Source organism: Tachypleus tridentatus, chromosome 7 (assembly GCF_004210375.1).
Source record: "Tachypleus tridentatus isolate NWPU-2018 chromosome 7, ASM421037v1, whole genome shotgun sequence".
Lineage (NCBI taxonomy): Eukaryota > Metazoa > Arthropoda > Merostomata > Xiphosura > Limulidae > Tachypleus > Tachypleus tridentatus.
In genome coordinates this window covers 119647665-119667566 of record NC_134831.1, presented here as the reverse complement: position 1 = coordinate 119667566, position 19902 = coordinate 119647665, and positions in this window count along the sequence as shown.

The following is a 19902-nucleotide window of genomic DNA, read 5'->3' as shown; positions in this document are numbered from 1 at the left end:
ATTAACCATGCTGAATAATAATTCACAACGAAGGTTGTTTGATTTAATATTTCCAGTAACAAAAACTTCACGAAAGTATCCAGTATTAACCATGCTGAATAATAATTCACAACGAAGGTTGTTTGATTTAATATTTCCAGTAACAAAACTTCACGAAAGTATCCAGTATTAACCATGCTGAATAATAATTCACAACGAAGGTTGTTTGATTTAATATTTCCAGTAACAAAAACTTCACGAAAGTATCCAGTATTAACCATGCTGAATAATAATTCACAACGAAGGTTGTTTGATTTAATATTTCCAGTAACAAAACTTCACGAAAGTATCCAGTATTAACCATGCTGAATAATAATTCACAACGAAGGTTGTTTGATTTAATATTTCCAGTAACAAAAACTTCACGAAAGTATCCAGTATTAACCATGCTGAATAATAATTCACAACGAAGGTTGTTTGATTTAATATTTCCAGTAACAAAAACTTCACTTGCAGATACACAAATATTCGACTTAGAGCGACACTTGATATTGAAGTTAATGCCGAATTGGAGAGTAATAAAAGAAATTTAAGATTTTCATACCAAAACAACGATACGCGGAAGTAACCAGGCTTATTCTGTGACTTGGATATACCAAAGAATTGGGCCCGGCCTGGCCAGGTGGGTTAAGGCGTGCGACTCGTAATCTGAGGGTAGCGGGTTCGCATCTCCGTCGCACCAAACATGCTCGCCTTTTCAGCCGTGGGGGCATTATAATGTGACGGTCAATCCCACTATTCGTTGGTAAAAGAGTAGCCCAAGAGTTGGCGATGGGTGGTGATTACTAGCTGCCTTCCCTCTAGTCTTACAGTGCTAAATTAGGGACGGCTAGCACAGATAGAATTGGTTGTTACAAGATAAGATAAAATAGGATCATGAAATTCTGCATAGAAACAATAATTAATTTTGGATCATACAATTTTTTAAACTCATAGAATCGAACAATGTTTTTACAATTCTCCCCCTGAATTGTTTTCCTCTGTGAATAATTTAGTAAAAACTGTGTTTGTGCAAGAAAGTAATATTCTTATTTAGGTTTAAACTTTGAAAATAATTCCGAAAACTGTTTATTATTAATTGCTTAAGAAGGAATTAAAATTCGTCCAAATGTCTCATCTCTTGTAACTTATTGATAAATACTGATATTGTGAGTATAATGGTTTGTGTCCCATAATTACTGATATTGTGAGTATAATGGTTTATGTCCCATAATTACTGATATTGTGAGTATAATGGTTTATGTCCCATAATTACTGATATTGTGAGTATAATGGTTTATGTCCCTTAATTACTGATATTGTTAGTATAATGGTTTATGCCCCATAATTACTGATATTGTGAGTATAATGGTTTATGTCCCTTAATTACTGATATTGTTAGTATAATGGTTTATGTCCCATAATTACTGATATTGTTAGTATAATGGTTTATGTCCCATAATTACTGATATTGTGAGTATAATGGTTTATGTCCCTTAATTACTGATATTGTGAGTATAATGGTTTATGTCCCATAATTACTGATATTGTGAGTATAATGGTTTATGTCCCATAATTACTGATATTGTTAGTATAATGGTTTATGTCCCATAATTACTGATATTGTGAGTATAATGGTTTATGTCCCATAATTACTGATATTGTGAGTATAATGGTTTATGTCCCATAATTACTGATATTGTGAGTATAATAGTTTATGTCTCATAATTACTGATATTGTGAGAATAATGGTTTATGCTCCTTAATTACTGATATGGTGAGTATAATGGTTGATGTTCCTTAATTACTGATATTGTGAGTATAATGGTTTATGTCCCATAATTATTGATATTGTGAGAATAATGGTTTATGTCCCATAATTACTGATATTGTTAGTATAATGGTTTATGTCCCATAATTACTGATATTGTGAGTATAATGGTTTATGTCCCATAATTACTGATATTGTGAGTATAATGGTTTATGTCCCATAATTACTGATATTGTGAGTATAATGGTTTATGTCCCATAATTACTGATATTGTGAGTATAATGGTTTATGTCCCTTAATTACTGCTATTGTGAGTATAATGGTTTATGTCCCATAATTACTGATATTGTGAGTATAATGGTTTATGTCCCATAATTACTGATATTGTGAGTATAATGGTTTATGTCCCATAATTACTGATATTGTGAGTATAATGGTTTATGTCTCATAATTACTGATATTGTGAGAATAATGGTTTATGCTCCTTAATTACTGATATGGTGAGTATAATGGTTGATGTTCCTTAATTACTGATATTGTGAGTATAATGGTTTATGTCCCATAATTATTGATATTGTGAGAATAATGGTTTATGTCCCATAATTACTGATATTGTTAGTATAATGGTTTATGTCCCATAATTACTGATATTGTGAGTATAATGGTTTATGTCCCATAATTACTGATATTGTGAGTATAATGGTTTATGTCCCATAATTACTGATATTGTGAGTATAATAGTTTATGTCTCATAATTACTGATATTGTGAGAATAATGGTTTATGCTCCTTAATTACTGCTATTGTGAGTATAATGGTTTATGTCCCATAATTACTGATATTGTGAGTATAATGGTTTATGTCCCATAATTACTGATATTGTGAGTATAATGGTTTATGTCCCATAATTACTGATATTGTGAGTATAATGGTTTATGTCTCATAATTACTGATATTGTGAGAATAATGGTTTATGCTCCTTAATTACTGATATGGTGAGTATAATGGTTGATGTTCCTTAATTACTGATATTGTGAGTATAATGGTTTATGTCCCATAATTATTGATATTGTGAGAATAATGGTTTATGTCCCATAATTACTGATATTGTGAGTATAATGATTAATGTCCCATAATTACTGATATTGTGAGTATAATGGTTTATGTCCCATAATTGTTGATATTGTGACTATAATGGTTTATGTCCCATAATTACTGATATTGTGAGTATAATGGTTTATGTCCCTTAATTACTGATATTGTGAGTATAATGGTTTATGTCTCATAATTAATGATATTGTGAGAATAATGGTTTATGTCCCCTAATTACTGATATTGTGAGTATAATGGTTTATGTCTCATAATTACTGATATTGTGAGAATAATGGTTTATATTACTTGTGAGTATAATGGTTTATGTCCCATAATTACATAATTACTGATATTGTGAGAATAATGGTTTATGCCCATAATTACTGATATTGTTTTATTACTAATGTGGTGAGTATAATGGTTTATGTCCCATAATTACTGATATTGTGAGTATAATGGTTTATGTCCCATAATTACTGATATTGTGAGTATAATGGTTTATGTCCCATAATTACTGATATTGTTAGTATAATGGTTTATGTCCCATAATTACTGATATTGTGAGTATAATAGTTTATGTCCCATAATTACTGATATTGTGAGTATAATGGTTTATGTCCCATAATTACTGATATTGTGAGTATAATAGTTTATGTCCCCTAATTACTGATATTGTGAGTATAATGGTTTATGTCTCATAATTACTGATATTGTGAGAATAATGGTTTATGCCCCTTTATTACTAATGTGGTGAGTATAATGGTTTATGTCCCATAATTACTGATATTGTGAGTATAATGGTTTATGTTCCATAATTACTGATATTGTTAGTATAATGGTGTATGTCCCTTAATTACTGATATTGTGAGTATAATGGTTTATGTCCCATAATTACTGATATTGTGAGTATAATGGTTTATGTCCCATAATTACTGATATTGTGAGTATAATGGTTTATGTCCCATAATTACTGGTATTGTGAGAATAATGGTTTATGTCCCTTAACTACTGATATTGTGAGTATAATGGTTTATGTTTCTTAATTACTGAAATTGTGGGTATAATTGTTTATGAGCCTTAATTACTAATATTGTGAGTATAATGTTTGATGTTCCTTAATTACTGATATTGTGAGTATAATGGTTTATGTCCCATAATTATTGATATTGTGAGAATAATGGTTTATGTCCCATAATTACTGATATTGTCAGTATAATGGTTTATGTCCCATAATTACTGATATTGTTAGAATAATGATTTGTGTCCCATAATTACTGATATTGTGAGTATAATGGTTTATGTCCCATAATGACTGATATTGTGAGAATAATGGTTTATGTCCCTTAATTACTGATATTGTGAGTATAATGGTTTATGTCCCCTAATTACTGATATTGTGAGTATAATGGTTTATGTCTCATAATTACTGATATTGTGAGAATAATGGTTTATGCCCCTTTATTACTAATGTGGTGAGTATAATGGTTTATGTCCCATAATTACTGATATTGTGAGTATAATGGTTTATGTTCCATAATTACTGATATTGTTAGTATAATGGTGTATGTCCCTTAATTACTGATATTGTGAGTATAATGGTTTATGTCCCATAATTACTGATATTGTGAGTATAATGGTTTATGTCCCATAATTACTGATATTGTGAGTATAATGGTTTATGTCCCATAATTACTGGTATTGTGAGAATAATGGTTTATGTCCCTTAACTACTGATATTGTGAGTATAATGGTTTATGTTTCTTAATTACTGAAATTGTGGGTATAATTGTTTATGAGCCTTAATTACTAATATTGTGAGTATAATGATTAATGTCCCATAATTACTGATATTGTGAGTATAATGGTTTATGTCCCATAATTGTTGATATTGTGACTATAATGGTTTATGTCCCATAATTACTGATATTGTGAGTATAATGGTTTATGTCTTCTAATTACTGATATTGTGAGTATAATGGTTTATGTCTCATAATTAATGATATTGTGAGAATAATGGTTTATGTCCCCTAATTACTGATATTGTGAGTATAATGGTTTATGTCTCATAATTACTGATATTGTGAGAATAATGGTTTATGTCCCTTAACTACTGATATTGTGAGTATAATGGTTTATGTCCCATAATTACTGATATTGTGAGTATAATGGTTTATGTCCCCTAATTACTGATATTGTGAGTATAATGGTTTATGTCTCATAATTAATGATATTGTGAGAATAATGGTTTATGTCCCCTAATTACTGAAATTGTGGGTATAATGGTTTATGAGCCTTAATTACTAATATTGTGAGTATAATGATTTATGTCCCATAATTACTGATATTGTGAGTATAATGGTTTATGTCCCATAATTGTTGATATTGTGACTATAATGGTTTATGTCCCATAATTACTGATATTGTGAGTATAATGGTTTATGTCCCATAATTACTGATATTGTGAGTATAATGGTTTATGTCCCATAATTACTGATATTGTGAGTATAATGGTTTATGTCCCATAATTACTGATATTGTGAGTATAATGATTTATGTCCCATAATTACTGATATTGTGAGTATAATGGTTTATGTCCCATAATTGCTGATATTGTGAGTATAGTGGTTTATGTCCCATAATTACTGATATTGTGAGTATAATGGTTTATGTCCCTTAACTACTGATATTGTGAGTATAATGGTTTATGTGCCTTAATTACTGAAATTGTGGGTATAATGGTTTATGTCCCATAATTACTGATATTGTGAGTATAATGGTTTATGTCCCATAATTACTGATATTGTGAGAATAATGATTTATGCCCCTTAATTACTAATATGGTGAGTATAATGGTTGATGTCCCTTAATTACTGATATTGTGAGTATAATGGTTTATGTCCCATAATTACTGATATTGTGAGTATAATGGTTTATGTCCCATAATTACTGATATTGTGAGTATAGTGGTTTATGTCCCATAATTACTGATATTGTGAGAATAATGGTTTACGTCCCTTAACTACTGATATTGTGAGTATAATGGTTTATGTCCCATAATTACTGATATTGTGAGTATAATGGTTTATGTCCCATAATTACTGATATTGTGAGTATAATGGTTTATGTCCCATAATTACTGATATTGTGAGTATAATGGTTTATGTCCCATAATTGCTGATATTGTGAGTATAGTGGTTTATGTCCCATAATTACTGATATTGTGAGCATAATTGTTTATGTCCCCTTAGTTCTGATATTATGAGTATAAATGTTTATGTCTCTTACGGACTGCTACTATGAGTATTACACCATGTCACAAAATTTTTACTTTTTCTTGTTCCCGGTCAGAAAGTTTTATTTCCCAATTACTTATACCCAAAGTAAATGGAAAAGACCTTTTTTTCTCTTCAAACTCTGCAGTTGTGACCTGGGTTATGAAATGTTTAAATTTACCCATTTTTCAGAACATTCCAGGTAGATTTAGGGCTGAGTAGCTGATAGAGAATTTTTCTCGAAATTACAGGAATTTTCAAGAACTTTCTAGTATGTTGTAGAACTCATACGTAATGTTTGTACAGCAGTTTCATGACACGCTCACGTATGTTACCTGTACTCCACTTACATTTATAAACTTATGTGCCATTAAACAAGAGACCAAATAAATCATATGTATTCTGAATCACTGCCTTTGCTAAAATGGCTTAGACTAATATTATCTTTTATTATACACGATTTCTTTTTGTTGTGAAAAATATCTAAACATAACCTTTGATATTTCGAATTAATAAATGTATGTAATTTACCTTAATGAGGCTATTTGCATATTAAGATAATTATACAGTTTGAAACCCGAAAACTGATAGATCATTACGCTATGAATTCATCATGGCAGCAATGACTAAAACATGCACTTAAGAATGTAAGGTATTTTGTAAATAGCAGTATAAATCACTGTGTTTTTTTTATGTGTGTAGTGTTTCCATGCCTAGCGAGCAGCTTTGACATGTAGGTGTTCTAAGCTCGGAACTGCGATGCTCAGCTTAAAGCAAAACAAATGCAACTTTGTCTTTTATGAAATTTGACTTCTACTCTGATATATCTAAACACCATCCCACTAGGTGCGCTCTAGAGAATTTAGAACTTCAGTAAACCAAGTTCGAGACATTCAAACACTTATGTTTTCAAGAGTTGAACTCACAAATATAAGTAAAGACTCCACATGTATTCTCAAGACGGTTGGTACAAATATTAAAACTTTAATTCAAACAAACCAGAGAGTTGGATACTAGAATCATGTGAAAAGTTTACAAAACATAAGGTTTATCAAGCACGTGTTGGATACTAGAATCATGTGAAAAGTTTACAAAACATAAGGTTTATCAAGCACGTGTTGGTTACTAGAATCATGTGAAAAGTTTACAAAACATAAGGTTTATCAAGCACGTGTTGGATACTAGAATCATGTGAAAAGTTTACAAAACATAAGGTTTATCAAGCACGTGTTGGTTACTAGAATCATGTGAAAAGTTTACAAAACATAAGGTTTATCAAGCACGTGTTGAATACTAGAATCATGTGAAAAGTTTACAAAACATAAGGTTTATCAAGCACGTGTTGGATACTAGAATCATGTGAAAAGTTTACAAAACATAAGGTTTATCAAGCACGTGTTGGATACTAGAATCATGTGAAAAGTTTACAAAACATAAGGTTTATCAAGCACGTGTTGGATACTAGAATCATGTGAAAAGTTTACAAAACATTTGTTAGGTACTACAAACAATTGGTAAGTTTACTAAGCATTTGTTAAGTGTTAAGAAGAAATGGAACGCATAACAATCATGTGTTACGTTCTAAGCAGGTGGAGAGCTTATCAAACTTAATTTAGGTGTTAAGATAAAGTGGAACGTATAATAAACATTTCTTAGGTGCTACAATAAAGCGGTAAGTTTACTGAGCATTTGTTAAGTACAAGAATCAAGTGGTAAGTTTACTAAGCATTTGTCAAGTACTAGAATCAAGTGGTAAGTTTACTAAGCATTTGTTAAGTACTAGAATCAAGTGGTAAGTTTACTAAGCATTTGTTAAGTACTAGAATCAAGTGGTAAGTTTACTAAGCATTTGTTAAGTACTAGAATCAAGTGGTAAGTTTACTAAGCATTTGTTAAGTACTAAAATCAAGTGGTAAGTTTACTAAGCATTTGTTAAGTACTAGAATCAAGTGGTAAGTTTACTAAGCATTTGCTAAGTACTAGAATCAAGTGGTAAGTTTACTAAGCATTTGTTAAGTACTAGAATCAAGTGGTAAGTTTACTAAGCATTTGTTAAGTACTAGAATCAAATGGTAAGTTTACTAAGCATTTGTTAAGTACTAGAATCAGGTGGTAAGTTTACTAAGCATTTGTTAAGTACTAGAATCAAGTGGTAAGTTTACTAAGCATTTGTTAAGTACTAGAATCAAGTGGTAAGTTTACTAAGCATTTGTTAAGTACTAGAATAGAGTGGCAAGTTTACTGAGCATTTGTTAAGTACTAGAATAGAGTGGTACGTTTACTGAGCATTTGTTAAGTACTAGAATAGAGTGGTACGTTTACTGAGCATTTGTTAAGTACTAGAATCAACTGGTAAGTTTACTAAGCATTTGTTAAGTACTAGAACAGAGTGGTAAGTTTAGAAAACATTTGTTAGGTACTACAAACAAGTGGTAAGTTTACTAAGCAGTTGTTAAGTACTAGAATCAAGTGGTAAGTTTACTAAGCATTTGTTAAGTAATAGAATCAAGTGGTAAGTTTACTAAGGATTTGTTAAGTACTAGAATCAAGTGGTAAGTTTATTAAAAACGAATTAGGTACTACAATAAAGTGTGTAAGTTTAGAAAACATTTGTTAGGTACTACAATAAAGTGTGTAAGTTTAGAAAACATTTGTTAGGTACTACAAACAAGTGGTAAGCTTATTAAGCATTTGTTAGGTACTAGAATCAAGTGGTAAGTTTACTAAGCATATGTTAAGTACTAGAATCAAGTGGTAAGTTTACTAAACATTTGTTAAGTACTAGAATCAAGTGGTAAGTTTACTAAGCATTTGTTAAGTACTAGAATCAAGTGGTAAGTTTACTAAGCATTTGTTAAGTACTAGAATAGAGTGGTAAGTTTACTAAGCATTTGTTAAGTACTATAATCAGGTGGTAAGTTTACTAAGCATTGGTTAAGTACTAGAATCAAGTGGTAAGTATACTAAGCATTTGTTAAGTACTAGAATAGAGTGGTAAGTTTACTTAGCATTTGTTAAGTACTAGAATAGAGTGGTAAGTTTACTAAGCATTTGTTAAGTACTAGAATAGAGTGGTAAGTTTACTAAGCATTTGTTAAGTACTAGAATCAAGTGGTAAGTTTACTAAGCATTTGTTAAGTACTAGAATAGAGTGGTAAGTTTACTGAGCATTTGTTAAGTACTAGAATAGAGTGGTAAGTTTACTAAGCATTTGTTAAGTACTAGAATAGAGTGGTAAGTTTACTAAGCATTTGTTAAGTACTAGAATCAAGTGGTAAGTTTACTAAGCATTTGTTAAGTACTAGAATCAACTGGTAAGTTTACTAAGCATTTGTTAAGTACTAGAATCAACTGGTAAGTTTACTAAGCATTTGTTAAGTACTAGAATCATGTGGTAAGTTTACTCAGCATTTGTTAAGTACTAGAATAGAGTGGTAAGTTTACTGAGCATTTGTTAAGTACTAAATCAAGTGGTAAGTTTACTAAGCATTTGTTAAGTACTAGAATCAAGTGGTAAGTTTACTAAGCATTTGTTAAGTACTAGAATAGAATGGTAAGTTTACTGAGCATTTGTTAAGTACTAGAATCAAGTGGTAAGTTTACTAAGCATTTGTTAAGTACTAGAATCAAGTGGTAAGTTTACTAAGCATTTGTTAAGTACTAGAATCAAGTGGTAAGTTTACTAAGCATTTGTTAAGTACTAGAATAGAGTGGTAAGTTTACTGAGCATTTGTTAAGTACTAGAATAGAGTGGTAAGTTTACTGAGCATTTGTTAAGTACTAGAATAAAGTGGTAAGTTTACTAAGCATTTGTTAAGTACTAGAATTAAGTGGTAAGTTTACTAAGCATTTGTTAAGTAATAGAATCAAGTGGTAAGTTTACTAAGCATTTGTTAAGTAATAGAATCAAGTGGTAAGTTTACTAAGGATTTGTTAAGTACTAGAATCAAGTGGTAAGTTTATTAAAAACGAATTAGGTACTACAATAAAGTGTGTAAGTTTAGAAAACATTTGTTAGGTACTACAATAAAGTGTGTAAGTTTAGAAAACATTTGTTAGGTACTACAAACAAGTGGTAAGCTTATTAAGCATTTGTTAAGTACTAGAATCAAGTGGTAAGTTTACTAAGCATATGTTAAGTACTAGAATCAAGTGGTAAGTTTACTAAACATTTGTTAAGTACTAGAATCAAGTGGTAAGTTTACTAAGCATTTGTTAAGTACTAGAATAGAGTGGTAAGTTTACTAAGCATTTGTTAAGTACTAGAATCAAGTGGTAAGTTTACTAAGCATTTGTTAAGTACTAGAATAGAGTGGTAAGTTTACTTAGCATTTGTTAAGTACTAGAATCAGGTGGTAAGTTTACTAAGCATTTGTTAAGTACTAGAATCAAGTGGTAAGTTTATCAAACATGAGTTAGGTGATAGAATAAAGTAGTAAGTTTGCCAAACACGAATTAGGTACTACAATAAAGTGGTAAGTTTACCAAACATGAGTTAGTTGCTCGAATAAAGTGGTTAGTTTATCAAACACGAATTACGTACTGCAATAAAGTGGTAAGTTTACTAAGCATATGTTAAGTACTAGAATCAAGTGGGAAGTTTAATAAACAAACATTAGTAGTTAAGATAAGATATATAAACCTGTTCTTCTTCATGTATCACTCCACGTTCTAATGGGTTTTTACTCTCATTAGCCTTAATCTTACATATATATATATGTATAAACCTGTTCTACTTCAGCTCTTAATTAATTTTCTCCGGCCTGAATGTCTAACTTTCCTCCACGAATTTTGATTTGATTTTTTCTATATTCATGACTTACAATTTGTGTCGTAGTTTTTGACGAGACAACCCCTACAAATAAATGATATAATTCATTAATTACTGACATACGCAATGAGAATTTTGCAATAATAAAAACGTAAATAATTTATCCTTTGTTATTCCTATTTATCTACTTGGTATTTATAACACTGTCGCCATTTTGAATAAAAAATATTTAATGGCTCGACAAAAGAAAGAAACTCGATTCTTTCTAGTCTGTGGTTTTAAATATAATGCGCGTGTGTTTGTGTGTTTTACGTATAGCAAAGCCACGAAGAGCTATCTTCTCAGCCCACCGAGAGGTATCGAACCCCTGATTTTAGTGTTGTAAATCCAGAGACATACCGCTGTACTAGCGGAGGGCGTTTTAAATATAAAAAACGTCTATATTATTCAGCTTTCTGAATGTTGTTATTTTAGTGTAATTCAAAATCTAAGTAATGTTATTATTGCTTTTCTTTTTAAACAAAGTTCCAAAAATTGAATAGAATTTAACTGAATGATCACGTTGTTGTTGTTTATACGTAGTTCTAAAAACTGAATGGAATTGAACTGAATGATCACGTTGTTGTTGTTTATACGTAGTTCTAAAAACTGAATGGAATTTAACTGCATGATCACGTTGTTGTTGTTTATACGTAGTTCTAAAAACTGAATGGAATTGAACTGAATGATCACGTTGTTGTTGTTTATACGTAGTTCTAAAAACTGAATGGAATTTAACTGCATGACCATGTTGTTGTTGTTTATACGTAGTTCTAAAAATTGAATGGAATTTAACTGCATGACCATGTTGTTGTTGTTTATACGTAGTTCTAAAAATTGAATGGAATTTAACTGCATGACCATGTTGTTCTTGTTTATACGTAGTTCTAAAATTGAATGGAATTTAACTGCATGATCACGTTGTTGTTGTTTATACGTAGTTCTAAAAATTGAATGGAATTTAACTGCATGACTATGTTGTTGTTGTTTATACGTAGTTCTAAAAATTGAATGGAATTTAACTGCATGACCATGTTGTTGTTGTTTATACGTAGTTCTAAAAATTGAATGGAATTTAACTGAATGACCATGTTTTTCTTGTTTATACGTAGTTCTAAAAATTGAATGGAATTTAACTGCATGATCACGTTGTTGTTGTTTATACGTAGTTCTACAAATTGAATGGAATTTAACTGCATGACCACGTTGTTGTTGTTTATACGTAGTTCTAAAAATTGAATGGAATTTAACTGCATGATCACGTTGTTGTTGTTTATACGTAGTTATAAAAATTGAATGGAATTTAACTGCATGACTATGTTGTTGTTGTTTATACGTAGTTCTAAAAATTGAATGGAATTTAACTGCATGACCACGTTGTTGTTGTTTATACGTAGTTCTAAAAATTGAATGATTTCAGGTTTTACCATTAGTGAGACTTAAGCTAATCTCATAGTATTCACGACTGTACCCAGAACACAATAGTAGCAGTGTCTTCTTTGTTTTATTATAATATGTATAACAAACTATATCCAATGCCATCACGTTTACTGAACGTGCTATCAAAGTGTAATCCAACGCCTCTTCTGGTCAAATGTTAAAACTGAAGTCAATCTCTTTAGTATCAATGAAATGCTTGACATTGCCGAAAGGAGTCCACAGGGATGAAAACATTTGACATGGGACTAAATCCATGGTGATTACAAATGCACTCCACGCTCAAGATTTTTTGATCTCTTCTGTTTTACGTCAGAATCTGGAATCTATTTTTTTATATACAAATGAAGTGGTGTATTCGTTATAGGTTTCTACGTATGAAGCGGTGCTGGAGTAGAAGGCTGGGATATAATATTATTTGAGATTACTAAATATTTTATGACCATTTGTCGAACCTGTTGCTAAGGCTGAAAGCAGTCGGTCTTGATGTTCTAGGTGAAAAAACAATTGCATTATACTCATTGTGTTTGTTTGTTTGTTTGGAATTAAGCAGAAAGCTACACAGTGGGCTTTTTCTGCTTTGCTCAGCGCTGGTATCGAAACTCGTTTTTTTCAGGGGAAGCCGCTGTCATATAGCTGTGCCTCTAGGCGGCTTGAATTTCCTTATAAGAAACGAAAATCCAATGCATTCTTTTCTTCCAGTAGTTGCTCGGGGTAAATCTTCTTTTTAAATTTTTAACAAAAAGAAACTGAGAGCTGCACTCATATTGAATATACACAGTGATGTTCTGCTAACTGAGAGCTGCACTCATATTGAATATACACAATGATGTTCTGCTAACTGAGAGCTGTACTTCATATTGAATATACACAATGATGTTCTGCTAAGTGAGAGCTGTACTTCATATTGAATATACACAATGATGTTCTGCTAACTGAGAGCTGTACTTCATATTGAATATACACAATGATGTTCTGCTAACTGAGAGCTGTACTTCATATTGAATATACACAGTGATGTTCTGCTAACTGAGAGCTGTACTTCATACTGAATATACACAATGATGTTCTGCTAACTGAGAGCTGTACTTCATATTGAATATACACAATGATGTTCTGCTAACTGAGAGCTGTACTTCATATTGAATATACACAATGATGTTCTGCTAACTGAGAGCTGTACTTCATATTGAATATACACAATGATGTTCTGCTAACTGAGAGCTGTACTTCATATTGAATATACACAATGATGTTCTGCTAACTGAGAGCTGTACTTCATATTGAATATACACAATGATGTTCTGCTAACTGAGAGCTGTACTTCATATTGAATATACACAGTGATGTTCTGCTAACTGAGAGCTGTACTTCATACTGAATATACACAATGATGTTCTGCTAACTGAGAGCTGTACTTCATATTGAATATACACAATGATGTTCTGCTAACTGAGAGCTGTACTTCATATTGAATATACACAATGATGTTCTGCTAACTGAGAGCTGTACTTCATATTGAATATACACAATGATGTTCTGCTAACTGAGAGCTGTACTTCATATTGAATATACACAATGATGTTCTGCTAACTGAGAGCTGTACTTCATATTGAATATACACAATGATGTTCTGCTAACTGAGAGCTGTATTTCATATTGAATATACACAATGATGTTCTGCTAACTGAGAGCTGTACTTCATATTGAATATACACAATGATGTTCTGCTAACTGAGAGCTGTACTTCATATTGAATATACACAATGATGTTCTGCTAACTGAGAGCTGTACTTCATATTGAATATACACAATGATGTTCTGCTAACTGAGAGCTGTACTTCATATTGAATATACACAATGATGTTCTGCTAACTGAGAGCTGTACTTCATATTGAATATACACAATGATGTTCTGCTAACTGAGAGCTGTACTTCATATAGAATATACACAATGATGTTCTGCTAACGTCTTGGTTTTCACGCTAAACAAACTAAATGCTTCACAAATAATGGCTTTCGTTTGTTTGTTTGTATGTAGTTAAGCACAAAGCTACACAAATGGCTATCTGTTCACTCCCCACCAGGGGTATTGAAACCCGATTTTAAGCGTTATGATTTCGGATTATGGAAATGAGTTTTACGTTACGAATTCACTTTCTTAACTATTACTCTACGTATTTCAATATAGAGCTACAAAACCAGTTTAAGTTTCTTTTTGAGTTAAAGTAAACAAAAAATCACGGATATATTTATTCGTCCCGACGCCTGAAGCTATATAAGTCTTGATTTTGAGCTATAAGTTGGACTTCTATGAAATGTTAAACCGGAAACATTATGTGCTCTATCCTAATTTATGTTACTTAGATTTGACTATATTGAAATTTAATTTATAGTACAAAATCGGCATTATCTTTAACTGGGGTTTTGTTCTCTAACTCGAAAAATTTCCGTCTTGGGTTTTAAAATTATATATCAATATTTCTTAAGAAAAACGAAATATTTCATTCATCGCGGACGACGACCCGCATGATCAGGCTGTTACGGCGCTCGACTCGTAATCCGAGGGTAGCGACTTCGAATCCCCGTAACACCAAACATGCTCGTTCTTTCAGCCGTGGGGGTGTTATAATATGACAGTCAATTGCAGTATTCGTTGGTAAAAGAGTAGCCCAAGAGTCGGCGGTGGGTGGTGATGTCTAGCTGCCTTCCCTCTAGTCTTACACTGCTAAATTAGGGACGGCTAGCGCAGATAGCTCTTGTGTAGCTTTGCGCGAAATACAAAATAAACAAACACACAATCAATAAATTGTAAGGAGAAAAGTAAAGGTTTTAATTGTTAAAAATGAATTAACGAAGCTTTGTTTGTTTGAGATAACTGTGTAGATAAACGAGTTAGAGATGAATTAACGACTGTTTAAGTTGACTGTGTAAATAAACGAGTTATAGATGAATTAACGACTGTTTAAGTTAAATGTGTAGATAAACGAGTTATAGATGAATTAACGACTGTTTAAGTTAACTGTGTAGATAAACGAGTTATAGATGAATTAACGACTGTTTACGTTAACTGTGTAGATAAACGAGTTATAGATAAATTAACGACTGTTTAAGTTAACTGTGTAGATAAACGAGTTATAGATAAATTAACGACTGTTTAAGTTAACTGTGTAGATAAACAAGTTATAGATGAATTAACGACTGTTTAAGTTAACTGTGTAGATAAACGAGTTATAGATGAATTAACGACTGTTTAAGTTACTGTGTAGATAAACGAGTTATAGATGAATTAACGACTGTTTAAGTTAACTGTGTAGATAAACGAATTAGAGATAAATTAATGAAGCTTTGTTTGTTTATGTTAACTGTGTAGATAAACGAGTTATAGATAAATTAACGACTGTTTAAGTTAACTGTGTAGATAAACGAGTTATAGATGAATTAACGACTGTTTAAGTTAACTGTGCAGATAAACGAGTTATAGATGAATTAACGACTGTTTAAGTTAACTGTGTAGATAAACGAGTTATAGATGAATTAACGACTGTTTAAGTTGACTGTGTAGATAAACGAGTTGTAGATGAATTAACGACTGTTTAAGTTAACTGTGCAGATAAACGAGTTATAGATAAACGAGTTGTAGATGAATTAACGACTGTTTAAGTTAACTGTGCAGATAAACGAGTTATAGATGAATTAACGACTGTTTAAGTTAACTGTGTAGATAAACCAGTTATAGATGAATTAACGACTGTTTAAGTTAACTGTGCAGATAAACCAGTTATAGATGAATTAACGACCGTTTAAGTTAAATGTGTAGATAAGCGAGTTATAAATGAATTAACGACTGTTTAAGTTAACTGTGCAGATAAACGAGTTATAGATAAATTAACAACGCTTTGTTTGTTTGTTCCTTTAAGTTTATTATTATTTTCTTTAAGGAAAAACAGTATTAATAATATTTCAATACACTCAGAATGTGCATAATTTTATCATTAATTGGTCAATTGCATTAAAATGGCAAAATATTGTCATACACCATTTTGGTTCTGTGTATTTAGTTGAGAACGTATATATTATATTAAAAGTATTGGTCGCGTCAGTGGTTCCTTAAAGAAGCAGAAGATATGATATTCATATTGTTAGATTATTGTATCCACATAGTACAAATTTTCACACGTATACATGAATAAATACTGTTTATTTTAAAATACATTAGCATTAGTCCAATTCTAACACGTTTTTCCACCAATTTTTTGTCGACCTTAGCTATTACGGGACTTTCTGATTCACTTATTCAAAATCGTTTTAATATTGGATCCTCTGTACAACAAGCAGAGCAAATAGAAATATTTTACTCTCGGAACCATGTCCGTGTGTGAAGGGGCAGGATCATTTAAAAATGTTTCACTTTTCATTCCAAAATCAAGTGAACCATGTTGTCATTTATTTTATATTGTATGTAAACACATAATGGAAAATGTTTGTTTGTTTTGAATTTCGCGCAAAGCTACTCGAGGGCTATCTGTGCTAGCCGTTCCTAATTTATCAGTGTAAGACTAGAGGGAAGGCAGCTAGTCATCACCACCCACCGCCAACTCTTGAGCTACTCTTTTACCAACGAATAGTAGAATTGACCATAACATTATAATGAGTCCACGCCTGAAAGGGTGAGCATGATCGGTACGACGGGGGACCCTCAGATTAGGAGTCGAACGTCTTAACACACTCGGCCATATCGGGCCCAATAGAAGATGATAAAAGAAACAAAATCTCAGTTATAAGAGGGCGCAGTAGCGACCCCTATGTAGGGATGATCCCGGTTGTAATTGGCTGCCTGTACATTTTTAGCTCGTGGCGTTCACTCTGGGATATCGACAAGGGACAACATAAGCAACTCGTCATTAATTCAGTATCAAAGTGTCTCTGAAGTTCAGCTACTCTTCCTTGATGTCTACGAAACTGACAGGCCCGACATGGCCATGTGGGTAAGACCCTCGACTCGTAATCTGAGGATCGCGGGTTTGAATCCCCGTCACACCAAACATGCTCGCCCTTTTAGCCGTGGAGACGCTATAAAGTCACAGTCAGCCTCACTATTCGTTGGTAAAAGAGTAGCCTAAGAGTTGGCTGTGGATGGTGATGACTAGCTGCCTTTCCTCTAGTCTTACACTGCTAAATTAGAGACGGGTAGCCCAGGTAGCCCTCGTGTAGCTTTGCGCGAAATTCAAAACAAACAAAAGTGGCTGCGGAAATAACTGTTTTCTTCTTCTGCCATCTGTAACTCGTAAACCACAGTGTGCCTTCTTTTATCTCGCTCACCAAAAGACTTCGCTTTTTCCTAGGACGGGCCTTTCTAACTGACAGCATCAAGTGATTCAAGATAAGTTAATTGCAGTCTAAAATATTTGCAATGATACGTATGTAAATCAATAGATGGCGCAACCTATATTACTAATCCTCTCAGATTCGACATGTTTGTAACATCGTGAAACGTGTGATTCATGTATTCATATTAAACACTTTCCGTCGCGTCAGTGAAGATATTTAAGAAAATCGTACTTGTATAGAAAGAATTATTTCACATTCTTCTTAATAGTTAAACTTGAAAACAAATCAAAGATTAGAAGGTCGTTTTGTTGAATCTGTCAGCATACAGTTCTGCTGGTGTATGAACAAAAATTAAGTCATTTTTATAGGTTTAGGCCGTTCCAAAAAACTCATATGTTCCCATCCACATTAAAAACACACGAAGTAATACCCTCGTACCAACTGACCTTTATTAAGCTGATCATATGGATACAGTAGTTTTCATCACACTTGTTTTTTGAATCCAAAGCTACTCAATGGGCTATCTTTTTGTGCCCACCAAGGGTACCAAAACTTGTTTTTTATCGTTATAAGCTTTCAGACTTACCACTGAGTTACTGTGGGGCAACATGATGTGATGTCACCCGTGCGAATTTAGTATTACCTCTCATGAGGTTCAGTTCAACGGGGTGACTGAGTTATGACTATTCATTGTTGACCATGTTTTGACTGTCCAGTGGTGAACAAGTTATAAGTGTCCAGACTAATTGACAAACAAAGAAAGTTACGTCAACTCGTGTATTAGACTTCATGTTTTTAAGACGATGAAATTACAAACCTGAGCCGTAGTGAGAAAACTGTAGTCACTAAGTTGTCATAGGAAAATATATATTTAGAGATTCATCGTTCTAAGAAGTGGTTTAAGCTATCATTGTAACATTATGGTTTGTTTCTTTCTTGGTTATTCAAACGCAAAACGGTACATAGAGACTGTCTGTACTGCGATCTTTGCGAGTATCAAAACCCAATTTTTTTTCTTGCATTATAAAGCCTTGGACTTCCTATTGAAATATCAGGAACGTTCTTACTGTCAGGGGAATATATACCAATGATGAAGTATTATAAGGTAAATGTTTTTTGTGCCTTTTACTTGGCGTTTTTTCATCAAATACTTGTATACTAATGTATTAACCAAGTTTCCACTTTTCATAGGTTCCGTAATTTTCCACCAGATAAAACCAAAACGTTTTATTTTCGTAATCGGGTTCAGGCCCATCTCTACCAGACCATACAACCTGTTTCTCTTGCATTCTGGTGAGCAACTGAAGTATTGTAAACAAATAGATATACTTATTTTGGATTATTAGAAATTGTAAACGTTGTTTGTTAAACACTATCTTATTCATATTATGAAACAATAAAAGTAAACGTTCCAACAAAAGTCATTGTCAGTGAAAAGCCGATAAGTGAAAAGGAGTTTTGGTGTTTTTTGTCATTTAATTCAGTTAAGCTACAGGAAATATTATTTTAATTAGAAATTTTATAATATAAGAAGTTAAAGCAAATATGTACGATTCATTTAAAAAATATTGATAAAAATAGCTCACTGTTTACTAAAATTCCCACTAGATAGCAGCACAGAGCTCTATTTATATCAAACAATGACTTTTTCACAAGCAGTGCGTGCGTATAATTCAATATATTTTTCATAAAATATATTTATTTACATAGACAAGCTGACATAGTGTACTAAAACAGAAAATTACATAAGCTATAAAGTTATTTTAAAATTATATTTGTTGAAACAATCGTGCATAATAAGTGTCATTAAGAAATTAGGTTACTCAAGTAGGTCTCATTACTCGAAAAGACTCATTGAACTTTTTTTAAAATTCTATTTGTGTCTGTCTTTTTATATTATATTACATTTCGTTTTATGTAAATCTAAATAATGTATGTAGGCTATATAGGTACATTAGTATTAAAAGGAATCCAATTTTAAACTCATTAATAGTTAATACTTTTAAATCCGGATTCTAAGTTTATCTCGTATCTAACTTTTCATGACGCTTATTGTAGTGAATAACGCTGTGGTAAAAATAAGTTTTGTTATGTTTTTGTCATGTAGAATTTTTCGTTATTTGTTGCTTGTGGAGGGAAATTTATAACAACGTTTTCCTATTGTTTCTTTGA